Raw genomic sequence first — 22,414 nt, 5'->3', positions numbered from 1 at the left:
TTTGGTTGTGGCCTCTCTGTGAGCCTTAATCTCTCTGGCCTGCTCTTCCTCTCTGAACTCAGCACTTTCTCATTACCTTCGCAAACTTTGTTGCGAAGGTTATGTTTTGATCGCTGTGTATTTATTTATTTATTTATTTATTTATTTATTTATTTATTTATTTATTTATTTGTGAATATGTGTGTTTGTTTGTTTGTTTGTTATTCGCATAACTCCAAAAGTATTGAACTGAATCGCAGCAAATTTGGTGGGATGATTGGTTATTATCCGAGGACCATTTGATTAGATTTTGGGAGCGATCGGGTCAAAGGTCAAGGTCAAGGTCATGAAAAGGTCAAAATCGTCTTTTTACCATAGCGCGGTCAATTTGTATCCAATTTGCATGCAACTAATGCCAAAATGTTCAGAATTCAATGCCCCATCTTGTGATATGTGACATGACACAATGACGTAATAACCCTTATTAGCGTTGGGAGTCAAAGGTCGGGGGGGGGGTCACGACATTGCAAAATGTGCGGTTTTAGTCATAACACGGTCAATTCTTATCTGAGTTGCATGAAACCAACACCAAAATGTTGACTGTTCTGTTCCCCACACTCTAATACCAATTACAAAATTAAGAGTATAAAGGTCAAGGTCGAGGTCATGAAAAGGTCAAAATCATCATTTTGCCATAGTGCGGTCGATTTTTATCCAATTTGCATGCAACCAATGCCAAAATGTTGTGAATTCAATGCCCAATCTTGTGATATACGATATTACACAATGACGTCATTACCTTTGTTAGCGGTTTGGGTCAAAGGTCAGGGGGGTCAACGACCTTTATTATCATAACGCGGTCAATTCTTATACAATTTGCATGTAAGTAGATTCAAAATGTTTAGAATTCAATTCCCTATCCTGTGATGTGTAATATTTGATTTCTTATAATGTGACCAGTTGTCATCCGATTGACTTGACACCGACACCAAAAAAGGTTAGGGAGTTCATTCAGAAATTGTACAATGTACGTGAATCAGTGTCAAACAGCATGAAATTTAATGTTTTTAAGCCATCATAACACATATGAGATGGCAGATGTGGTATGGGATTAAATACCCTCAAATCAACGTTTTCTGGGGGGGGGGGGCAAAATGTAGCGTTGGCGAAGGTATGCGCTCCACTCAGTGCCCGTTCTAGTTTTTCTGTGAGTTTGTGCTTTTACTTCTTCTTATGTACTGTAGGCATCATCCCATTTCTTTTGAGCGCCAGAGCTTCCTCTCGATAAGCCAATTATTCTTTTTTTCATGGCATTTTCAACCTTTCTGGTACATGTTGCACCTTTGAGTATTCAAAAGCAAACAGACAATGCAGAAACTGTGAATGCCAAACTCTGAAACAATATATTCCACATTCCTTCAGTCAAATGTCAGACATGGACAGCTGGTTTGTGAAGGACTTGGACAAAAACTTTCTGCAGCGACCCCAACAGAAGGTGGGTACATAATGTTTCTATATGCGGTCAAACGTGAAACTGCAAATGCCAAATGTACGAATGTGAGCGAAAAATTGCGGCATCTCATGGGTGGAATTATTAACCGAGAATCTCAATTGAAATGAGAAATTGCTGAAGATGTGAACGTGTTTACACACAGAGAAAGATTAGCGTTATAATGGTGGAAACTCAAAAATCATAATTGCATTGAGAAATTTATGAAACCTCCCACCTGAAGACACCTGCTGGGAACCCAAAAGGTTCCACAGAAAGTTTTTGGTGAGGCTAGCCCCAAAACTGAAGGAGTAGTTCATGCATAGATGGACAGACAGAAACAGACACTCCTGCTTGAATATATATATATATATATATATATATATATATATATATATATATATATATATATATATATATATATATATATATTCAATTTAAATGCTTAAAAACATATTTAACTACAAGTTTGTTCAAATGAAAAAGTATGTGTAAGGGACAAGGAGGTGATGTAAACGGACCCATTGCGCAAACCTCGTGGCTTCCTTTTACACATTTCCTGTGTAGATAACGCAAAAGCCTCGTCTCGGGACGGCCATGTACAAGCACAGTAATATACTCCTCTCTATGAACTTATCTGAAGGTTTGAATCGAGTTGTTCTTGAGTCCTTCCCCTTTTCAAGAACTTGTCCTTCATAGGCCAAACATTACAGAAGTTACTCCATTGAGAGGTTGAACCTCCTCTCGAACTGAGGTTGCCAACAGATGAAATGTGATAAGTAGGTTTTGTAAGTATTGAACAGTATGTGCAGATTTAATTCGTTAACTTACCTTATGATATGGAAGCTCGGGGTTTGAGTAAGCGAGTTCCTTAGAGGTGAACCAGGCTATCCCACGTAACATTAATTTTCAGAAAAAGAGCTTCGTATAATTTCAGTTTCCCATGAGGATTGGAAGGATAGTCTTGACTCTGGAATCTAGAGGTATGTGAACTAGCCTGTGTTGGAAAATCGACCCACCAATAAACTGCCATCCTTGTGTTTCGCAGGCAAGATGAGGCGGCAATGCATGTGCTGTCCATCAAATGGGCGTTCAGCTCGATGACCCACCTGCCAACACTTGGATGATAAAGATCCCACAATATCTTTCATGAAGAGTAGGCGATTGATTGTCGGCACCCTGAACTAATTACAAATGCCTGCCACTTAAAGTCGACCGAGAACCCTGGCCAGCCAGTTCGTGCAAGATTTGGGCCAACAACTTTTCTCGGTTGACTCCACAAAAAGGTAGGAATAATTGGGGCTGTTAAAGAAATTGTCATGGACGAAAATTAAGATTCAGCTTCCCATTGCATTCTTGATTAACAAAGATGAGTTAATACATCATCATAATTTCGTATTCAGCCTATGGCTGCTGGTTGCATCATTGCTGGAAGTGCAGCTATACCATTGATGCACTACCCCCTGTTTCCAGTAAGCTTGTACTCATTTTGCTGACCTCAGAAGGATGACAGGCTAAATCAACCCACCTGGTGTTATTTAACGGTGACAACAGGGGCTCAAACTCAAGACCCTAAGATCTCAAGCCAGCCATCTTATCCATTAAGCCAACACCAGACTCTGAGTTAATATTGTTACGTCAGAGGGGAGGGGTATGCATTCAAAGGGTAATTAGGATGTTTAATTAGGTATGCCATGCTGTTCGAGTTGTACCAGGATCTCGATGTAATAAGTAGCAATTCAGTGGTGATAAGTTGTCTAGTAAATGTCCATTTCTTTAAGGGGGAAATGATAATTGTCACGTAATTAGATAGGGAGACGGGTTAGGGTAAGTGTGTATGCGTAAACCCTTTTAGTATTCCCTGTAGGCTTGCCGTGACGTAACAGGACAGTGCTGCGGATGGCTCCGCCCCTTGATCACGATTGGCGGAAGGCGACGGCAGAGGGCCAATAAAAGGGCTCGATTGGAAGTGACGAGGACTCGAGTATAAAAAGGTTCTGTTTGGGAGAAGAAGAGGAAGAGTCATAAAAAGAAAGCGTCTGGTCGAGGCTGTTGGTCTCGGAGCGTGCTCTCTCGTTGCGTTGGTTCGTTCCTGGATTCATCGTGTCTCGTGGCCTTGCTGTGCCTCGTGCCTCACCTCGGTTGGCTCTGGAGTTCTGCTAGAGTACGGGACCGAACGGCGGGCGGACCTGCCTCCCTCTCCTGTTCGCATCTTGGCGCTAGAACTGGCTCCCTGGCGGCTGTGAGCAGACTTGGGCCTACACCAGGAGGTCGACACCACCAGGAACAGCACCACGGTGGCTGGTTGGAGCTCACAGGCCAGAAACCGCGGCTCTACGTGGAAGGGCTGACGGAACCTCGGCACCACCGTGTCTCCTGCCCCTGACGAGCGCAACGCCAGCTCGTCCGGCACCAATCCAGTGACTGTTACGTCGACACCACGGGCAAGCCTGACCACCAGCTACGTTGTGTGTGTGTGTGTGTGTGTGTGTGTGTGTGTGTGTGTGTGTGTGTGTGTGTGTGTGTGTGTGTGTGTGTGTGTGTGTGTGTACCTGGCGCCTTATAGGGTTTGAGATTTGTATATCCATTGGAATTATTTGTTTCCCCCACGCCCGAACCCACACCACCTCCCGTCGAATCGCCCCCGGATCCCTCCTCTTGCTGAGTCTTATTATTGTTCTGGTTCGAGAAATAAACATTATTAACTCGGTGAAAAGCGACTCGTGCCACCTTCCTCGGCCCGTTTGCTGGAGAGCGATTAAAACCGCCATCTTTGTGTTATAAAAAAAATAAACCGCCTCCATCGTTTCGGCTCATTCTACGTTGGCGGGACCGTTCAAGTCCCGTGGACGTCACATTGGTGTCAGGGTGTTGGATGTTCGAACCCCTCTAAATTATATTTGGTATCGGGAGAGTATACCAGGATTAAAATCTCGCCACGAATTGGAATATAAAATTATTACAGAAAAGCGCGCGAGCATGGGAAAATTTTGGCGGGAGTTTTCAAATTGAATTTAATTTGCGGCAAACGGGACTTCTGCACCATGGCGGATGTGCAGATGTTTGAAGAGGAAGGCCACGTGCCGGGCAGCGAGTCGGGGGAAGAAGGGAGAGACTGGGGTAGGATTGGAACCTCCCCCATTCCGAGCGTGGACCGTGCTACATCCGAGCGTGGACCGGAAACCGGCACAATGTCGATCTGGACAATGTTGGAACGTTTAATGAGTGCAATGACGGCACAGGGGGCAGAAATGACAGATCAATTGGGGTTAATGCGGGAACAGTTGGGTGCACGGATTGATTTAATGATGGATGAATTGGGGGAAAAGATGGAGAAAATGAAAACTGAGATGCAGGAGTGTGGATGTTAAATTGGGGGAAATACAAAGTAAATTCGAGGATAGATTGGAGGAAACAAAGGTAGAAATTACATTGGAGGGGGAAAATAAACGGAAAACATTGGTAGATAAAATTGATGCAACGAACATTCGGGTTGAAAAAGTGGATGAAGGCCTGGAACGTCATCGTGCCTGTGTGGATGCTCGTATGCAGCTGCAAGTCGAAGAGTGGGGAGAGCTGAGGAAGCAAGGGATGAATTTGGCGGAGGACGTAAAAGGATTGGAGGCTCGTTTGGACGAACAAGATAAAATTATGAGCCAAGAGGGAGACTTGGATAAAGGCCTGGTAGAGCCGTGTTTTGTAAGTAGAGTGTCTGGGTTGGTTGAGGAGCAGCTACAAACTCGCGACGGAGCCTTGGAGGATGTTGTGCGGGCCCAGAAGATCCTGCGGGAAGAGGTGTATCGGTCCATTCAACGTTTGGAACAGGAGGCAAAATTGACCTATGAGACCCTCACCACAAAACATCTTTGGCCACAGGGGGCTCCGAAATTGGATACGCAGCCACTAGGGTGTTTGATCCCTGGGCTGGATTCGGACAAGGGAGAAACTGGGAAGCGAGCCACCGGGAAAGTGATCCCTCTGGTAAATTTTGACGGGTCAGGGAGTCTTGAAGCTTTTCTGACGCAATTTGAGTATTTCCTGACGAAACAGGTGGAATGAGCGGGAACGTGCAGGGAATTTGGTGGCAACATTGCGGGGACCAGCCGCAGATGTGTTAACCATGATCGCGGAGGGGATGTTGACCAGCTCCCACATTTGCGAGGCGTTGAGCCGTCGTTTTGGGTTCGCAGCAAACTGTGATCTGGTGCGGGCCCAACTCCAGCACCGCAGATTAAAGTCGGGCGAGACAGTGCAGGAGCTGGCACAGGACATTTACCAATCGGTTAGGATCACGTATCGGGACCTAACAGTGGAGGCGTGGGACAGACTGGCACTAGAGAAATTTTTAGCTGCTCTTCCAGACCCTGAGGTTCGAGCGCAAGTGGAGTTACAGGATCCACCCACCGTTCACCGAGCAGCCGAGTGCGCGGCCAGGCTGGCCTCGTGGAGTCTGCCGGGTCAGGTGCCCGAGAGGCCATCGGTGACGATCTGACAGGCGGAGATCCAGGATCAGGGAGGGGGGCTGTGAGAAATTGGAATTACCCAAATGTTTCAGGAAATTTGCCAGAAACTGTCAAGTTTGATAAGGGGTAATTCGGCAGTAAGTGCGCCACAGCGGCAGGGTCCAGCCCAGCCAATAGAGCAATTCGATTATGGCCGAGGGGGTCCGGAACCAGAAGAGACATTACACCGATACCCATGGGGGCCTTTTATGGGGAGTTGTTTCCGGTGCGGGCAAAGAGGACACGTGCAATGATATTGCCGATACCCGGCGATGGAGAGACCCTCCAATAGACTTTTAGACTCGGAGAGGATGAATCCTCCTGCTGAACCGCCAGGTCTATCCGAGGTGCCCTTACCTAGGTTGAGTCCGGATATCACTGTCGAGGGTCGGGGAGACTAGATCGGGCTGAGCATATAGGGCCATGCTCGGCTGCTGAGATTGTGGCGAAGTGCCCTCCTTTGGTGAAAATAGTGAATTGTGGGAAATTGGCATGGGTTTGAAGGTTCTGCTGGGCTTTAGAGTGACAATAGGGACAGTGGGTAATTGGTAACAAAGCGGGCACGAGTGGCTGTCCAATGGCTGGTGTGTGGATTGGGTGAGGAGAAGTGCTGTGTGAGTTGTTTCAAGTTAAGAAGTGAAATGTATGGTGCACACATTGATTTTTTTTTATTGGACATGGTGTGGTAACAGGGAAGGTCATGGTCGGTGAAGTGTTAGAAATGCAGGTGTCACATGTAAGGCCGATGGGGTGGGGGGAGTCATGTGGGTTTTGTGGGTGAGGATGATGTGCTTGTCCGCAGGGATTGCTGAGGCTCACGGTGAGCGGGAATTGCGACCCCCCTTCAAGGAGATTCACCCCTGGTGGCTGATGGTGACAGCCTCTGGAGGCAACTGGGAGAGGGTCTGGTTGGGCGACCAAGGTGGGTAGGACCTTGGCGACCCAAGAAGGCCAGAGGAGCCAGTAAGACCCCTTCCAGTGTGTTGTACGGGGTTAGAGCTGCTGGCTACCAGGGGGTGGGAATCGAAGGGAGCGGGGCGGAGAAACGTCCGGGTTGGACTAAAGCTTACCTGTGGGCATGGTTGCACCTGAGATGCCCCCATAATCTTGTGGTAACCCACCCCACGGCCATGACGGGATTCAGCCTGCAATCATTAAAATGGGGACCATGACCTAGAAATGTGATTATGACCATGGTGTGAGTGTTGTGAAGATGTGTGTGAGTCCCACTCGATCCCGCACAACTTGACATGTGCAGCAAGGGCATAATGTCCGCATAATTTTGGGGTGAAGCAAATTTGAAAATTGGCTTCCCAGGTAACGCTGGGTCTATTAGCATCCACTGGGGGACGCGGTCGCGTGTAAATATCCCGTGAATAGTGTCGTTAAGGCTTGGAGTAGGGATGTAAATTATAAGTGTTGTGTTTTTGTGGAACCTTTTGTTTCACCTCCCCAGATCACTGGAAGAGTGTTGGACAGGAGCGATGATCCAGAGGATGGAGTGCAACTTCGCTCAGTGCTCTCATGTGATTAAATAAAATAAAAAATGAGTGATTGTTTCAGCGAGGATAAGGCCATAAGGGGGTAGTCCGTTAAGCAGGATAGTTAAGTTAGCTGTGGCTCGCTGTCAGAACACATGAAATCCTCTAGCGAGTCAAGTTTGAATGGTGATGTTGCATTGATGGGTTGATTGAGTGCCTGGATGCAACTGAGGTTGTGGATCTATTGATGTGGGTAATCAACTGATGTGGAACTGCTGTTTGGTTAGGTTCTGGACTGAAAGGATCGAAACCTTGAGGAATAATGGTGCTCAGCTGATGATCCGTTTGTTCAGGAAACCATTCATTCCTTGTCGGTTAAGGTTCTTACTTCAGGAAAGGGAACTATGGTTTGAGCTTTACAATTTAAATGAGGTTCAATATAGGATGTTGTGAAATTAACGCAATTTGCACAATGTCAGAACAGCTGTACACACAACAACACAACAGAGTTTGTAAAGTTATCTGCAAAAACTTTGATATTCCAGTTCCAGAAAATTTGTGGGAACATTAACCAAAATCATGGACTGAAAATATTGAAGTACCGCTCAAGTACGACCTAATGATCCCATCGGGCGTGAACATCGAAAACAAAGCGTTGTGACCGGATATCATACTTGGGTACAAAAAAAGAGAAGGCATTGATAATTGAGGTGTTGATACCAGTGATTTTTGGACTCTCAATGCAGAAATCAAAAAAATGACCAAACAGCAAGACTTTTTTTTGTATGCACTATCAAGGCTCGTATGAGAGTGAACACACAATATGCTGTCATACGAGCATACAACAAGAGGGGTGGGAGAGGGAAGGAAAAAACAGTTGGGAACAGAGACATGAGGAGATCTGTGGAAGGAGAGGGATGGAGCGGGGTACATGGGGTAAACAAGATGAAGAATGAAGTGAAAAGATCCTGGAAGCTGAAGAATGCCAAAGTTGTACCAGTGATGACGAAGAACCTCACAGATATATTACAAACCATTCCTGGGAATATTACTACAAACCAACTGCAGTTGGAAGCTGTCCGGGGCACAGTTGCGATCCTGAAGAGAGCTCTCGGCACAAAACTTTGAGAGCAGAAAATTTCACGGCTTCGTCCATGAATCATGACCCCTTACCAAAATGAAGGTGGATATTTTGAGCCCAACCTGGGAGGACTCCATGCCACATTCTGGAACCCATATATGGAGATACCAGTCAACAAAACACACACACACACACACTGCCTTTTATTTGTACCGTATGTATTATATGTGTGTGCACATAAAAGTTGCAGTTTTTGACAACTACCTCCATACGTGGGTGGGTTTTCGGAGACTGAATGATGACCTACCATGTCTTAAAGTATCCACCTCCATTTCAGTAAGGGATCACAATTCATGGACCAAGCTTTGAAGATTAATTGTTCTCAGTTTTGTTCCAAGGGATCTTTTCAGTGTCACCACCGAGCCAGCCTCCAACTGCAGTTCGTTTGTAGTAATATTCCCAAGGATGTTTTTTAAATATCTCCATGGGGTTTTTTTATCCTTCCCATTGCTCCAATTATCGCTGCTACAATTTCGGCACAATTCAGTTTCCAGGATCCTTTCACTTAATTTTTGAGATCTTGGTATTTGGTCATTTTCTTGCTTTCTGCATTGTTTAAGCCAAAATAGAGGGGAACATACTTCACTGAGCAATGCTGTTTTTTTTTTTTCATTTTTGTACCTAAGTATGATATCTAGTTGCAAAGATTTGGTTTCTATGCTCACGCTTGATGGGATCATCAGGTTGTACATGAGCATCACTTCCTTGTTTACAATTCTTGCTTTTGGTTCATGTTTCCATGAGTTTTTTGAGACTATGATGTTGAAATTTCTGCAGATATGCCAGTGTATTACTCTACATACCTTGTTTTGTCTTTGTGTGGACAGTTGTTCTGACATGAGATTTTTTTTTTTTTTACATCCTGATAGGTGGCTCGTACTTTCTGTTTCTCCCTTGCAGAACCTATACTTGTTCGATTGACTCAGTTCTGCCATCTTCTTAAAGTCATTCGTGTAATGTCCCTGGTCTTTGGCATTTATAATGATTTGTTCGACATACCAATTGATATGACCTCTTCTTAGCCATTCCAATCAGCCTTCTTTGTCTCGGTGCAGTCTGTTCAACTTTTTTTTCTTTTAAATATCTTGTGCTCCTCTGTTGGTGTGTATGTATGTTGTTAATTCGTTTTATTTTACTATTTTGTCTTTTTTGCAATCATTGGGACTGAATTCGTTGCTGTTTCAGTTTTTTCTGCATGTGATTTCCATCAGGCCACTCACTACCTCCTCGATTCAGCAGGTACATTCTCGGGATGCAGTGATTTTTATAAAACATTTTTTGGATGGGGAGAAGTTTCCTTGTTTTGATATCAAGCTTTCTGATTTCCACAGGTGGCCAGTTTATTATTCCACAGCTGTATTGGAAGTTTTGGTACTGCTGGTTATTTTATGGCTTTTTTATTTATGTCATATATATATATATATATATATATATATATATATATATATATATATATATATATATATATATATATATATATACACATGCTCTCAGCTCGTGGAAGATCTGACAGAACAAATGAGGACATGACACAACAAAGGGAGCAGGAGAAAGGGGAAACACCAACAGCAGGGTGAAGGTAGAAAGTAGACAGGGATGGACAAACAAGGGATGCAGGTAACGATGAGAGGTAAGTGAGAAATGCAAAGTGTGGACAATATGGATACATATGCAAAATTTTGGGAGGGGTGGGGGTGAGGGTGATTTAAGAGGTGTAGAAAAGATCATAATTTTGGAAATGGGGATGACTTTATATGGTGGTGAACAGCTGTCTTGAAGACCAAGAAGGAAGATTGAGATTGAAGAGAGTATGGCAGGTGGGTGGAAAAAAGGAAAAAATTAGTGGATGTGAGCAGTGGTTCTGGATTTGTACAGTTTCACAAGGAGGGGTTTCTGGTGGACCATGTGCATCCTGCAGATACTGGGAGGGTGAGGGGACAATCTATTGAGAGGACAGAGGGTGCAAGTCGAGAAATGAGGTGGAAGAAGACAGACAGACAGACCACCGACCTGTTGGCAATGGCGAAGTAGTAAGCCCATAGATTCAGCTTCATCGCGAGAGATTCCAATGTTATTGAAGGCTTTGGGTTAGACGGTGACAATCTGAGGAAGATGAGGCAGGGGAGCCAGCCCAGAGGGGAGAACAATGTTCCATCAAGCTGTGGATGAAAGCCTTGGAGGTGGTTAGGAGCTCAGATGTGCCAAGGAAGGACTTTGCACGATGAAGGATTCCCAGTCGGCATCTGATTTTGGATGCCAGCTTTGAAATGTGGCTTGCCAAAGAGAGATCATTGCTGAGAGTGAAACCCAAGAGTTTGCGTGACTTGAACCCCTTTACGATTGTTGAGAAAGTATATGGAAGGGTTTGTGCAACACACACACACACACACACACACACACACACACACACACACACACACACACACACACACACACACACACACACACACACACACACACACACACACACACACACACACACACACACACACACACACACACACACACACATTTCTCAGGATTGAAAGACATGTTCCAAGTGTTTGACCGGTTTGTGATTTTTGTCAAGGTCTGAGGACAGGGAAGAGGCTGCTGCCTGTCTGTTATAGGGATTAGAGTACCTATATATAGAGAGTAGCGACATAGGGGGACCAGAATTTGATGGTCACGTGACACATGGGCGCCATTTTGTTTCACACTCTAGCGCCAAGCTACGCATCGAATCCAGATCTTCACCGAGTGAGCTCGGAGAGACCGAGTTTGAAACTGAGTGAAACTTTATTAGTCAAAATGACGGGTTGTTGCGCCTTTGGGTGCAGCAACAAATCTGAGAAGGGGTACAGGATGTATAGGTTTCGTTTTCAATTTCTGCATTTAAGCTTTTAGCCGTCGACAGTGCCTTTAGGCACGGCTCCCGGTATTGGAAGCATGTCATCATGTGACCCATATAAACTTTCAAGGACATCTAAGCTTTTAGAAGTTATCTATGGAAAGAAGAGAAAATTCGTTGTTTTGATAAGTAATTTGATGAACAATTTTGGTATTTGTCTATTTCTTATGTTGACCAAAAACCAGTCAAGTTTTAGACTAAAAAAAAGGGCAAAATAATGTACACATATGGACATTGACATGTATGGTATATAAGTCTTACTGTATATGCGTTGAATGTGTTACCATGGTAAAGATTATTGTAATAAGAATTATATCAATCATAGCAGCAATTGATATTATTATTGATTTATTTGATTTATAGCCTGTATGATTAAATTGGAACAAAAAATTACCTATAGAACCACTGCCCAAACGCCTGCCCCAAAAATGAAATGCTTTAAATTTGGGGGCCCTCTTTATGCATGCCGTTGATCTTATTTATTATCATAACCCCAGTAAGGATCAATGGTAGTCTGGGATGTTGGCATCTAGAAAGCTAACAATATGGGCAATCATTATTTAGCAACCCAATTAATTTACATATTTATCACTTAATTGCACATTCTTATGAAAATACACAATTTGTAATGAATTGTCTGTTTATTTGGTTACCATGGCAACACATTAGATGGGGTTTCATAAAAAAAAATCTAGCCTACAATCTCTGACCTTCATACTTTCATTTGGTGTATTTCCATTTTTGTTCAGAATCATCAATCATGGAGTATTGTCTTGAAAACTTGCTGTGAAGTTGTTAATATTTCACCAAAATTAATTTTGCTGAAAACACTAATATATAACTAATCATGATATTATGTATTTATACACTTGAATTTGAAAATGCCTGCAGTGTATGAACAATACAGGTAACTCTGCATGCATGTAAGTCAGCCTTATTAAGTCGAATAATCGCACAAGTTTAAACAAATTTTGAAACCGTATTATGCAAGACGTGTTATTTACCTTCTGTGAGGCAGATTTGTTCTACGTCGAACAGATTTCTGTGGTCCCAAGAGATTCAAGTTAAGCAGAGTTACCTGTACTTATAATTTGTAGCATTTCTTTATCGTTCATCATCTTGCAAATTGATGGAACACTGTTGACAGAAATAAAATAGCAAGTCAAACCTACTGCGATTTTTCATGGACTGTTTCTTCACAAGATTGTACCAGTTGAATACTTAACATAAGCATTTTGACATGAACGTGCTTCATAGATTCATCCAATAATTGCATAGCAGGCCTGTGCAATTAACTATTCTTTGCCCATAAAAAGGGTCATTTCAATTGTTAAGATATTTTTGAAATCTGATACAATCATTTTGGCATAGTCACTTTTTGGTGTGTGTTGAGAGCGTGTTGGGTGGTAACTATGATGATAAATTACATGTAGGTATCGGTGTTTGTTGTTTTTGTTTGTTATGGGTGAGATGATAATGTGGTGAGATGAAAAAAGTAAAGATGGGTGAGGTGGGGAGGGATGGGTAGGGGCAGGTATGGATCAAATTGAGGCCCCAACTTAGGCCTATGGACTCGAGATTTTTATTTGGCTCGACTTCATGTCATAAGCCTACACAGGCCGAGTTTCTCCCAAATGTCTCGTTCTCTGGCAAACTTACTCTGAGTTTCCCGTGTAATGAGTACATGCATTTTAACATTTTATCACTTTCAACCCCATTGATTCTATAATCAAGATCTTTGGCCGAGTAAAACATGAGAATAAATATATATGTCCAGTGATGTATCCCACCCTCCTGATGTATTGCTTCATTCATGCATGCTGCTACGGCGGTAGCGCACGCACCGCGCGTTATCCAGAGTGAAACAAAATGGCGCCTATAGCTGAGTTGTCGCTACTCTCTATATATAGGTACTCTAATAGGGATGAGGGATATCACTGCAGAGTGGAATCGTCAGTGAAGAGATAAAGACGATTTTTCAGAGAGCCAGTGAGATCATTGATGAAGATTAGGAATAATATGGGGCTTAGAACACTGCCTTGTACTCCAGCCTTCACAGAAAGAGGAAAAGAAAGGGTTCCATTGAGAGCCACATGTTGGCTATGAGACAGAGTTTATTTTAAGGACTTTTTAGAACTGCACAAATCTTTGAGGCAGGTGCCATGGCCTAGTGTTTGAGATTCTCTGAGTTTGAGAAGCATTTGTAATGGCTATTTTTTTTAAACATTTTATAGATTTTAAGTTCCTTTGTATCCTTTGACAAGGTACACAACACAGGATGCCTCACTGGAGTCTATAAAATTAGTATCATTAGCTAAAAGTATAACCGTAAATATCCAAGTGCATTCAAAACGCACAGGAATTTGAAACAGCCTTGCTAACTACTCAATGTCTCATACGCTAGTCGCCCAAAGCTGTGCGTGAATTATTAGGTCAGTGCGTGTTTACAGAACCATCACTCAGATGATCGCTGGCAGAGCCTGTAGGCCGAGACAAGCGGTGCAGGTTTGTCAAGCAGAATAACCTATTGATGGTATGGCAAGTATTTAAAAAAAACCGAATGTAGTTGAAAATATCCCAGTCGATCTATTCCATATTGTTGAAACAATGTTGACGAAACTCATTCGACACTAGAGTCTAGATCTAGGCCTAATTCGTCATGTTCGTGCCTGTGAAATCTGTGTAGGGGAGACCGGGGCAATTGTAACACTTTTGTATATTCTGTCATAAACTGTCTTTAAATAGTGCACTGCTAATCACAACATACAGCATCTGACATCTGTTAACTCATTCCGTACCAATTTAACGTTTATTAATTAATTTCACGTGTTTGCAATATTAAGTAATTAGATCTATGTGCCACGCATTATTAGGCCTACGCTCGTTCATCCCCAAGACATAAACAAAAATCAGCTGTTTTTTTTAACAAGTCTAACGTGTATAGATAGTGGATATCTCTGCTAGATTTTCAAAGTCCCTAATGGAATTTGCCAAGAATGGGATTGTGTCCGGAGCTAGTGTCTGAAGTAAAGGGGCTGTCACACCTTGACGTTTTAGCCAGCGTATGGCAAGTATCAATATGTATGTAAAACGCTGGCGTACGCTGAACTATTGATGTTTTTGGCGTATTCATAACGAGTTGGACGTATGCATAACGTATTAGTAACGTACACAGAACGTTTCGATAACTTATAGATGACTTAAACCAACGAATGCTTCACGTGTTGTCGGCGTTCACAACGTATGCCCAACGATAGTCTAACTTATGCATAGCGTGGCAGCGTATCGCCGACGATCACGTGGCATAGCCTATTAAAAGGCTGCCACTCAACGATTTAAATCATAACCGCACTAGAAATCGAAGTGTCAACATCACCGTCATGCCGAAGAAAAAACAAACAAAAAAAACATGGAGTCTGGAACACTAACGGGTTCCTCCTGTGAACCCCATTTTTATATACCAATTCCCCTAAACGCTGCCAATACGCCATTATACGGTAGCTGTAAGTTAGAAACACGTTCAGTAACTTCTGTGGTCGTCCGAAAGATGTCAAATATGTCAATGTGTGTTGGAGATACGTTACACATAGGTTCAAAGCACGTTACTCATAGGTTAGAAATAAGTTTCGGGTCTGCTAAACATCTTTGCGGAGACTTTAGACATCCTCTTGGGGGCCCTCGAGGTGCTGAATGAGGAGTCGGAGCCGTTGGGATTATGGGTTTCTTGGGTCAAAACTAAGATTCAGGCTTTCGGTGACATCTTGGATGCTGCTGTCCTGTCTGTGTCTGTTTGTGGTGAGGATGTTGAGGTCGTGGAGAGATTCACTTACCTTGGCAGTGATATTCATGTCTCTGCTGGCTGCGAGTCAGAGGTCAATAGACGTCTGGGTCGGGCCTGGGGAGTCATGGATTCACTGGATCATGGGGTGTGGCGCTGCCGGTACCTGTGCGGGAGGACGAAAGTCCGAGTCTTCAGGTCCTTGGTACTTCCAGTCTTGCTCTATGGGTGCGAGACTTGGACTCTGACCAAGGATCTGAGATGGAGACTTAATTCCTTTGGTACCAGGTCTCTTCGGAGAATCCTTGGCTATCGCTGGTCGGATTTTGTGTCCAACGAGCGGTTGCTGAGAGAGACTCGGATGAGATTTGTTACCTGCATAGTCCGTGAGCGTCAGTTGCGGCTGTATGGACATATGGCTCGTTTTCCTGACTCTGATCCTGCTCACCAGATTCTCTCAGCGAGGGAGTCTCATGAGTGGAGGAGGCCAGTGGGTCGACCACATGCCTCATGGTTGCAACAGGTTGACCATCATCTCAAGGAGATGGGGATGGGCCTGGCATCTGCCTGGGGGATGGCCAGACGGAGGCCCCTGGAGTACCGGCGGAAAGTGGACGCAGCGACGTGCTGTTCTGGCACATGCTCCCATACCTGACCTGACCTGACCTGCTAAACATTACCTCGTCGTGTTTCGACTTGTGAGTAACTTACAAGTAATGCGTGTCAACGATCACGTAACGTGCCTACAACTTATGGCCAGCGTATGCGGAACGTGTGAGTCATACGCTGGCATACGTCGAAAAATTTTGAGCATGTTAAAATTTGTCGACGAGCTCGGCGTACTACGACATATGCCAGTGTGCTTCAGCATGCTCTTAACGTATACAAAACTTACCCATAACGTTTTCGACGTGTGCCAGCGTTTTAGACAATTTTTTCATACGTCAGCATACGCTGGCTAAATTGTCAAGGTGTGACAGCCCTTAAGCCACTTGCTGCAAAAACTAAATGAATTGTCAAGCTTTTTTCACACTTCTGGTCTGAACTCGACAGCTGAAATAATTAGCCAGTACAAATGATCTAGCATGTCGGTCCCTTCCAAAAGTATTTGAAGTTCGTTGGAGTGAGTACACATTTTTCCTGGTGAATTCTGTTCAAGAATCATGGCATGCATTCGTATTTTATATGCAACAGTCTCATGACAAACAAGCCGAAGGATTTGAAACTCTCCTGACAAACCAAACAAACCTAGAATTGCTTGCATTTATAGCTGATGTGCTGGCAGTGTTTTCAAGATTTCAGAAGAAAATACAATCTGATAATGTCGCACTGCTCGACATTCAACGAGAGGTGACACTTGTGAAGACAAGTATTAGCAGCCTCCAGAAGACGCCTCTTTTAGGGGGTTGAGTGTCTGGTCTTCAAGCACAGTCACAGCTAGTCGAAAGTGATGAGAGATCCTTCTATATGCTGAAAGGAATTAAGCTAACTAGTGATGAACCAAGGTGGAGAAGAGGTAATCATCTTTTTGTTACAGACAGACGCAATTTATCAGTAATCAAGGTTGAGGTCACAGAAGCACTAAAATAATTTTTCACTCAACGGTTTAGCACTGACAATGAGTGTTTGGAAACTTTGGCTCCTTTTCTCAAATTTCAAAAGGATGCACACCGAGAGGCAGTCCACAAACTTATGTGTCCAGATTTAGATTTTATGGCTTTGGGCATGGAGTACAACGATTTCACGGAGTCGGGGCAATTCTCTAAAGTCTAACCTAACCCTGTCAAAAATAATCAGCCAGCTTTTACCTGCAGGTGGGCACTACGATACTTTGGCCAGAGTTTATGCAAGAATTTTAGCAGCAAAGCCGCATTCAGCAGATGTGGAGAGACTTATCAGCTCCAGCAATGCACTGAAAAGCATAGACCGCTCAAGAATGTCATGAGAAACAGAGAATTATTATTTATAAGTCCATTACAATATGCCTGCAATTGACTTGTGGGATCCACGGCTTGCTGTTCTCACCTGGCTTTCCTCAAAGGCACGTCGAACAAGAGAAGTAACCAAAGCAAAGGAACAAAATTACGTTCAAGGTGTATTCTCTGAAGCGCAGAAAATAAATGCTGATGACAGTCTTGATGCAGAATCAGATACAGCTGAACCCCATTGAAAAAAAGATGTTTTTGGATTATATGCGAGATACAACTTTGCAAATCTTGCATTTATGAAAGTTTCACTGTTTTAGCCATCTTTTACCATGTCCTGTTTGGCACAAAATGTAAATCAAAGTGTAATTCAGCATGTGTAAGACTAAAAAAATGTATATCTAGTCATATAAACACAGTGTTTTAAGTTTTAACCATCTTAGTATTTGACAAAAATGTTAAAACAAAGTACTAATCAGCAATCATTTGTGTATGTAAAATTAAAAATATACTTCTTGTCATATAAACAGTAAATAAAGGTACTTTTGCTTTTCAGTATCATGGTCATGCATTGACTTATTGTGTCTTTATATGACATTGGAGTTTTTATTATAAATTTTAGTACTGCACAAGTAGGGGTCTACTGCACGTTAAAATAAACCCTGCTATGAGAGTGGAGGAAGTTGGAAATGTCGGAGTGGAGTAGGCCATGGATTACATAGGCAGACAGTTTGGAAAGTAAGGCAGGATGCCAGATTGTATTGAAAGCAGGATGCCTGATCTCATGTCTGATATTGTGGGCCTCCATCTCTTTTTGGGAGAGGAGAAGCAGCATCTCCAAAGTGGAGAGACCAGGTTTGAATCCAAATTGATTGTCTCAGATGAGACTGTTGGAGAAAAGGAATGATTTTATATCAACTGCGATGATAGATTCCATGACCTTGCTGATGATTGACCTGTAGTTAAGGGGATCTGTTTTTGCACCTTTTATGTAATGCAGTGTTGTCTGATTTCCATGCAGATGGAAGATGACCGAGCACAAATGACAGGGTGAAAACGGAAGAGAGAGGAAGTGCAAGTGCAGCAGAGCAGGTTTTTAGATAACATGAGCTGATGCCATTCAGTCCAGTTATAAAGTCAGAGTCGAGATTTGCCAGAAACGTTGACACCTTTTCAGGTGCAAAAGACACGGAATTCAGGAGTAGTTGTGTGCAACTGGGAAGAGAGGGTACAGAGGGGAAGGGTTTAGGGACAAGATTTTGAAGCAAACACAGAATTGAGGCATTGGGCTTTCTCACGAGCGGAGTCAGCTGCTGTGGTGCCATTTGAAGTGAGGGAAGGTATAGAAGTGGAGTACATACCAGAGACAGACTTGACGAGGCGCCACCATGTTTTAGAGGAGGGAAGCCAAGTTTGAAAATTCATTCGTGAGATTGGACAGATATTTTCTGGCTCTCCTGAGAGTGGACACACACTTGTTGCAGGCTTTGTGGAATGATCTGAGCTTGCCTTCAGTTGAATTTGCTTTCCAGGAGAATGCAAGTTGTTTTAAAGCAACTGCCTCGCCACATGAATCAGAGTACCAAGAGTGGGGAGATGGATAAGATAACTGAAAATGAGATGGGATGAATCTGTGCCTAAGAGGGAGTATGTTTCTGTGGAAGAATTAATATTGGTGATGGTGGATGTAGGGGACCACTCCTGAAGTGTGATGGCTGCTTGCAGTCCCTGCCAGTTTGCTTGAGTGATCTGCCAGACCCGCTGGCACAGAGACTGTTCTCTGAGAATGGTTAGAAAGATGTTGATCTTCACAAGTACATGATCAGAAGAGCCAATTGGGGCAGAGAATGAGCAAGATACATTTGCATGGAAGTTGGTCATCACCAAATCCAGGAGGGACGATTTGCCATTGGGAGAAATATGGGTGGGAAAATTCACAGTTTGAGTCAGACAAAGGATTCAGAGAAGTCCTTTGCAGAAGTGCCATGGCTGGTGAGATTGTTAAGAGCACCCAGCCAATTATCATGGTGACTATTGAAGTTTCGGTCAAGATTTTTGTTGTCGTCATAAAGAGTGTGAATTTGAACATCGTTTTGGTTATTTGTGGATGTCTTCGGCATCAGGTGTAGTGCGCCAATATGTTTGTATTTGTATATGTACATGTATATATATGCACATGTATATTGTTTTGGATTTTAGAATCGGATCCGACGAATGCATACAAATATTTAGGTCCTCAGACAGTTATTTTCCTAAATGCATGTTCATTATAGACCCATCCCTATTTCTGGTGGGATTCTAACTTTGATGCGTTGGAGAAGGGTAAAGAATAGATTCCCTTTCTTATGGGATGGCCTTTTTCTTTTTATGACAGACGCATTCATGCACGCAAGATAGCTGTTTGCCCAACGGACGCTCATCGACCCCCTATCCATAAGGACACATTGGCTTGGAAGTGGACGATTTATTTACACCTTCGACTCGCAGGACATTTGATTAAGCACACCGCGGGCTTTTCCTGAGCAGTTATTATGATGGTCAAATAATTTCCCTCACCCACCTATCTTTCATTGACGTTCAACACTCACTTCCTTCACTAACATTGGTGTCCACCTTTTTCCATCGACGTTTGACGCCCCGTTTGGCAGCTCTATGGATGCTGTCTGGCTCTTGTTTGTGACAGGCTGAACGAGGAAGGAATGATCGTGAAGTTGACGGTTGATTACGTGCAACGATGCGCCAATAGGCAAGGTGGATTTGGCTGAAATCTGCTTGAGGCTCCGCCCAGACAGGCCGCCTATAGAAAGGACGGGAGGACCGGTTTTATAACAGTTTGTTTTGTGACAGTTGGTGATGGCCTTGTATCTCTGACCGCTCTGACTGTTAGCGACAGCCTTACAGCGCCTTAGAGCTCCTCACAGCACCTCACGGCACCTCAGTTCCTCACAGTGCCCCAGCTCCTCACAGTTCCTCACAGTGCCTCACAGCTCCTTACAGATGTCCGTTGGTTGTGGCTCCTGGTGGTGGGTGACTGTTGGACCATTCCTGCTGGTTCTGTTCGAGACCTGCTCTTGGCATTCCTGGTTCCTGGGAGACGACATGACATCGATTGGTGTTCAAGCCTGTTTGCGGGTGGGTGCACGGAAAGGCAGGGTGTTGGCAAAGGACCAAGGCATGCTCACACATTTTGGGAAATTCTATTTGACGCACAACGACTTCTACCTTGGTAAGCCAAGACTGAATTTCTCTCCTCCACCACCCCCCCACCCCCCCACCCCCTGAATGATCTGCTGGGTACTCTTGTCTCGTGTTTAATTGCTAAGTAAGGCGTAGTGAAAAGCATCTGCTCTTTGTCTGTTTTTCTATCAATGCCTGTTTAATTCTTATTTGCTTGAGATTATTTTGATTGATTTGAATTCACCTATTTTCAACACAAGGAAATATAAAGTTCTTCAGTTTATTGATTTTTTTTTTCCTTATTAATAAATTCCTTGTTGATGTTCCAACCTGTCCGTGCTTGTCCATTCCTTCCATTGATCAAGCATTGTCTGAACCAAGATAGACTGGAAGGTCGTTCCCAAACTAATGAACCTGTCATAGTCTGCACGCACCAGCGGAAAACGCTCGGCCACACTACTTCAGTTCTAATCAAGATAATATTGGTGCTTTGTCGAGGGCGCGCTCCCTGTTCAGGAAGCCGCGTGACCTCTAATTAAATGGGAAAATTAGACGGTGGACACTGGAACTCGTGGTTAACTGATTGGCGTTTGTGGTTGTAAAGCAACCCACCGCACCACGAAGTTAATTGTGAGCGGTGGCCCCAGGTCCGGCTCTTTCGAGGAGAAACAGGGATTAACCTCCTCACAATGCACTCTGTACCCATGGCTGTAACAATATATACGTATGTCTTCTTCTTCTTCTTTCAGCTGCTCCCGTTGGGGGTCGCCACAGCGGATCATCCGTCTGATCCGCATCGTGATTTGGCACATGTTTTACACCGGATGCCCTTCCTGACGCAACCCTGGTCGCCTCTTACGACACAGGTATATGGTACACCTATTTTAACCAGGGTATACACCGGCCCAGTACACTGGTACTCATTTCGCCGACCTCGGAAGGATGACAGGCTGAGTCAACCCCCTGGTGTATTAATTCAGTGGCCCAACGGGGCTTGAACTCAGGACCTTTTGGATCCCAAGCCGCTGCCCTAACCACTGCACCAACACCAGGCTAACAATATATATATATATATATATATATATATATATATATATATATATATATATATATATATCTATCTATCTATCTATCTATCTATCTATCTATCTATCTATCTATCTATCTATCTATCTATCTATCTATCTACTATATTATACTATACAGTACAACAAAACCAATTTACAACACCTAATTTGTGGCCTAAAATGTTTAAATCCTGATATTTCTCGTGTTTATTCATGGCACATTTTGAATCATCCAACACAGCATCTGGTTTGCTCCTCTGCAGAAAAACTGGGAAAACGGATCAGCGGGATGTAGGTTTCTAGACGTTAACAAGCAATACATAATGCAATCGGAGCAAATCCAGCATCGAAGACCGCTGCTGTGGCACAGCTTCCGAGAATAAGGACTTAACATCGTTACAGAAGTACTTCAGGCCTGGCCAGCTGGCTCGTGAAAGACTTGGGTCGAAAGCTTTCCCCTGGCCGACCTCACAATAATGTAAGAATATTTTTGCAGCTTGGGCTGTTTACTAAGTGACAAGGATAGTACAACATCATATACACGCATTTTCTTTTCCACAATGTTGGTGAAATTTTAATGCTTTTTATATCCAATTTGTAAATCTGTAATCTACTCTTGCAACCTGTCTTGATAATACTTGCACCAAGTCACAGCATTTGGCTGAAAAGATCAAGAGCATTAGTAGACATCAGTGTACTTCAATGTGAAACATAGGGGCAGTACCCCCTGGGCGCTCACCTGGTATCAGCTGAAGAAAACCAGCGAACCACTGGTAGGCATCGATGGAACAGAGAAGAAAGTAAGGACTGATTGAATTTTTTTTTTTAATGAATTTGAAAAAGAATTTTATGAATTTGAATTGAATTTGAGAAGAAAGCACATGCATATCTTGGGGAGAACCCCCCCCCCCCCCAATCATCCCCGTAGACCTCGTTCGACATATATATATATATATATATATATATATATATATATATATATATA

At 43.4% G+C, this 22,414-nt stretch overlaps 1 long non-coding RNA gene across 1 annotated transcript; it reads left to right on the top strand.

Moving 5' to 3' along the window:
* The first annotated feature begins 1,142 nt into the window (after window positions 1–1,142).
* LOC147020339 (uncharacterized) lies at window positions 1,143–22,353 on the top strand. The gene is made up of 4 exons (XR_015061770.1): window positions 1,143–1,474; window positions 2,517–2,754; window positions 21,112–21,228; window positions 21,693–22,353. It is a non-coding gene; the product is annotated as an uncharacterized LOC147020339 (long non-coding RNA).
* The last annotated feature ends 61 nt before the right edge of the window (window positions 22,354–22,414 follow it).

This window comes from Eptatretus burgeri, chromosome 9 (genome assembly GCF_056783735.1).
Source record: "Eptatretus burgeri isolate ZD-2024b chromosome 9, Ebu_testis_v1, whole genome shotgun sequence".
NCBI classification, from domain to species: domain Eukaryota; kingdom Metazoa; phylum Chordata; class Myxini; order Myxiniformes; family Myxinidae; genus Eptatretus; species Eptatretus burgeri.
The sequence above is the reverse complement of the archived record's forward strand: the minus strand, read 5'-3'. Positions and strand labels throughout refer to the sequence as shown.